The sequence below is a fragment of the Pteropus alecto genome, unplaced genomic scaffold (assembly GCF_000325575.1).
Source record: "Pteropus alecto unplaced genomic scaffold, ASM32557v1 scaffold220, whole genome shotgun sequence".
NCBI lineage: Eukaryota > Metazoa > Chordata > Mammalia > Chiroptera > Pteropodidae > Pteropus > Pteropus alecto.
The window spans coordinates 1544834-1549519 of record NW_006430043.1 but is presented as its reverse complement, the minus strand read 5'-3'; positions in this window follow the sequence as shown (position 1 = coordinate 1549519).

Sequence of the window (4686 nt, the reverse complement as noted above, 5' to 3'; positions counted from 1 at the left end):
TTTTTTTTTTTTTTTATAAACAAGTTTTCTTTTCTCCACTGAAATCCCACACCAATGTTTGGATTTATAATATGGCCTAGACCAATGTGTGGTTTGGTTTTGTTTTTTGTTTTGTTTTATTTTATTTTATTTTTTTAGCTTCCCTTGAGAGAATAAGTAATAAGTGATAATGGAGAGAACTATTTAACAAGGTCCTGGTTTTTTCTTGCCACACAGTAGCTTAAACTTGCCTGCTTTTATGTGTACTTTTGTACTATCAGCTCACTAGATGGTATCCTTATGGGCAATATTGGTACCTGAAGAGAAATGACACCTTGGTCTCTTTTGCAAGCCCTTCTCCCATCAGTCCTAGGTTAGACCCTGTCCAGCCATGCCAGAGGTGTGAGTTTATGAGTGCTGCAGTAGTGGGCATAATGAGTCATTTACCCAGTTGACATAAAAGACATACCAAGCGAAGTAACTTTAATAACTGGCTTGGATGGCTAGTAGCTAGGAAGTGGCTTTTAGAGATACCCAAGGTTGATGGGGGTTTTTTTTAAACCATTTGCTATTGATGGTGAAAAGGTAGGGTTTGCCCTCTTCATGTCTACTCCTTCCAAATAGTTGTATCCAAAATGGTTTTTTCCCACTCTCTACCCTGTCCCCTGTTAAAACAAACAGGGATTTATGTCCCGCTCCTCAAAACATGTAAAATTTGTACAAAAATATCTTCTATGAAAATGATTTGTAATCTGTAGACTTAATACCTGGGAGATGTCTTGATGTGAATCCCATCCTTTGGGTTGTGGGGTTTTTTGTTTTCTCCAAATAAATCTGATCTTTAAAGTTCATTTTAATGCTGAAATTCTTTGACAGTACATAACACTTCATACTTCCAGTGCTTTTTATTGGACTCTTCCCCCGTGACAAGTCTGCTATCCAGCCCTCCCATCTCCTTAAGTTCTCAGCATTGGGTACCATTTTGTGCAAGTACAAAGGGCGAGGTTACAAGAGGAGGCTGTTGAGGCCCAAGAACTGGGAATTCACATCTGCTCCCCTCCAGTATTTTTACATGGTGTTAACTTCTAATATCATTTGAGCATATCTACAGTCCATTTCCTATGCTTTTTGTTTAAGAGGAAGTAGGAGCTCTGGGATAAATCTTCATGTCTTTGAGGCAGTGCCTCCATAGACCTCCACTTTCCAGCAGTCTGGAGAGGTGCTACGTCTGCTTTCCCAGATTATATAGCACACAAGAGAGTTCTGGTTGACAAGCTGGTCTGGCTTACAGCTGAAGCTACTTTTCTCTTAATCATCGCTCAGACTTAGTGGGAATTTTCCAAACATTGGACAGACTGTTCATTGTTGCAAGGAAGGAAAGAGGTTAGGAGAGTGGCAGAGAATCCTTAAGGTCACAAAGGGGTGGAGCATAGCCCAGGAAACTTCAGTCAACAATTTTTGGGACTCTGAGCCAAGGAGAAAGGGGGATGGGATATGAGGGGAGATGGGAGCATAGTTACACAAGTGGCTTTCCAGGGCCAATTGCAGCAGCTGTTCTAATAGTTTCTTGCCAGCGCATTGATCTCTTCGCAGTTGGATAAGAGGCTCAGTGTGCATGTAGCCTATCCATGTGGGTTTAGGTAGAGAAGGAAAAGCCCCTTATCTGTGGAACCTACAAGGCAGGCTTGCTTAACTGCAGGAATCAGTCTCGGTCACCTATAAGCCTTGGTTTCGAGCCACTCTCACTGTAATACTGAGGTCTGGGTGAATGATAGGAAGTAGAGAATAGGATTGGGAAAGGCTAACTTTAAGGTTTATGTTGGATGGGCACAGAAAAGTACAGGGAGGAAGGAATACCCTCTACTGTGTCCCAAGAGGGTAAAGTTAGGGGAAAGGTAAGTGCTGGTATGCCTGTCATCCTCAGTCATGAAGATGTGTGGACTCTCTCAGAAGCCAATTTTGAGCGACCAGAGGGTGCAGGTATGGCATCCTACTTTACAAGGATCAACTTTAGGTTGTTTGGGTCCCATCTGTGTAAGAGGCCACATAACATAGCCTAGTTTCTCCTAAATAGAATCAAACACTAGGCTCTGGATCCCAAGGCAGTGAGGGTCTCAGTGCCGAGGACGTCACCTCAAGTGCTAAGTGAGCCCGCAGCATCTGGTTTCTCAGGAAGTGGGAGAGCTACACATCTCCTGAGAAGCATTATTTCCCAAGTAAAACTTTCTCGGCAAAGCATTATAACCCATAGGGCCACAAGTGAAGGGGGAACTCGCCTTCCTTCACCCTCCCACCTCACCAAAAAGGAGTTTGGATGAAGCAAGCCGTGCTGCTCCCCACCCAGCTGCAGCAACCTCCCGCTTGGACAATACATGCTCTGTCCTCAGGCAGGAGATCCGCCTCTGGATTCAGCTCTGCCCCTTCCCCCACTCTTCCTGGTTCCCAGCGCCCAGCCCTGTTCTGAAGTTCCCCTGACCTAGTGCTATTCCCAACACTCAGTGCCCTCCTTAGTCCCCCACACCAAGGATCTCGGCGTACTCGGTCACAGGCATGAGATCACCCCAGACCATGGAAGAGGGGGTTCAGCCTTCAGTGCCAAGATGGGCTGCCCTCTGCATATACAAGGTAAGAACCTACATGGAGGAAGGGATAGAGGGTGTTACCAAAATTATTTCACCTTTACTAACATCATCCTGGCTTTTCTCTTTCCTTTCTCCTTCCTTTCTGAACCTCCTAGTCCTTAGGACACCTGGTTGGCCCCATGTGCCACCAATTTTTATTTCACTCCCACTAAGCCACTTCCTGTATAATCTTTCACTCTCTACGGCCTCTTTCCTGCAGCCTCCTTCCCCCCTGTTCCCTGTGTTGAAAGCAGGCATGAAGTCTGAGCTGGTCATACCCATCTATGACCCTCTTCCAATTCTTTGGAACCTCAAAAGGGGTTTTTCTTTAGGAACAGCAACACCAGCTTGAGTGAGATGCTCTAGCCCTGCCCACCATTCTGGGATCCAATCAAGTGCCTCTGAATCTCAGTCTCTCCCTTGGAACCTTTAGAGATTAGAGCCTGCCCCATTAGCATGTATCCCAAGGCCCAGTCAAAGGCCCTAATGAACTCTGAGACGGGCAAGGTGTTAAAAGAACTAGCGTACACTCCGAAGAAAAAATTTTCATACCTAAATTACATAATCAAATCTTGCCAAAATACATAGGATGACCTTCAGTCCTGCCCCTATCCCAGTACCCTCTGATCCCTGTTGCTCTCCTAACTCCTGCCTCCTTTCCCCTCTTGCCAACCTCTTCTCTCCCCAGTTCCATTCCAATCCCCCAGCCCCTCTTCCGGAGCCCAGTGACTGCTCTATTGGACACCAGCTCAGCCCAGAGTAGTAAGATAAAAGTTCCCCAGTCCCAGCTACATCCACCCCTCCCAAATGCCAGTCTCTGGGAGACCCACACAGTCATCATGCACTGCTTCACAGCCTCTTCCCCGTTGCCAGACTGGACAGATTGGAATCAGGTGCTCCACCCCCTAGTAATCGGAACCAGATTTCCCAGCCTTTGCCAAAGGCAAGATGAGCACAAAAAGGATAGAGAGTTGGAGGTCCTTAGAGCTAGTGTGGTACTGGCTGCTTTAAGCAGGCATTGGGCATGGGGCCTTGGGCACTGGCTCCTCGGAAAACCTTTACCCCTCCTCCTCCCGTTTTCATCATGGAAAATTCAGGGGGGGGGCGGGTAGAGGAGGGGGAAAATTGCAGGAAGTGCTCACTGCTCAAGAACATTTGGGAATCTGGGAATGGGAATAGATTCAGAGCTTCTAGAAAGACATCCCTTCTTTCTATCTTTCCCTCAGACACTGCAAAACAATGGAACGAGGTTAGACCACAGAATGAACTTCCACGTCCATTGAGAAGCCTGAGGCTTGAGTTAAATGAGGAAGACTTTTTGATAGAAGTCTCCTAGGGAGTGAGAGTGATTGTCCAGATGCAAACCAGGGCGATGGATGAACTGGAGCTGCTTGGTGGTGGTGGGGAGCTGGACTTGATGGGGAGAACAGGTGAGACCTGAGAAGTCTCCCATGAGGCAGAGAACCAGGAAAGGGTGTCCAGAGACTAATACAAGTGACAGCAGGTATCTTCATCTGAATCTAGCGCTTCCGTGGGTAGGTGGCGCTAGCCCCACCGGGCCAAGCCGCAGATGAGTCAGTCGACTTCCGAGTCAGGCCCAAGCCCAAATTCACTCCTGTGGAAGGCCCAGGCTGAGAAAGGCCGAGGCATTTCACTGTACTCTGTTTCTAGTGCCTTCTGGACCTATGTGTCCACCTTTTTTACTGAGTGTTTGGCTCGTATGGTTTTTTTTGGCCTGTATCCTGCCGGGTCACCCTCTCCCCATCTGAGATTTTCCTGTCCCTGTGTCTTGTGTGTCCACCTTCCTCAAAATCTCTCTCCCTATCTCTCTTCCCCTCTCCGAGCGTCCCTCGGAGTCTCTGCGCTTCTCCTTCCTCTCAGCTCTTTGTGAGCGGGGTTCGCAGAAGAAGGTGGGGAGAGAAGAGGGAGAGGAGGAGGGCGAGGGGCGGGAGCGGACGGAAGGTGGGGATTGGAGCTGGGCAGGAGGGAGGGGAACAGGGCGGGAGGGAGGAGAAGACGACACGAGCGCGGTGGGGCGGGAGGGAGCCAGCCAAGGAGCGCGGCGCCCGCTCCCGCCTCCTGCGCC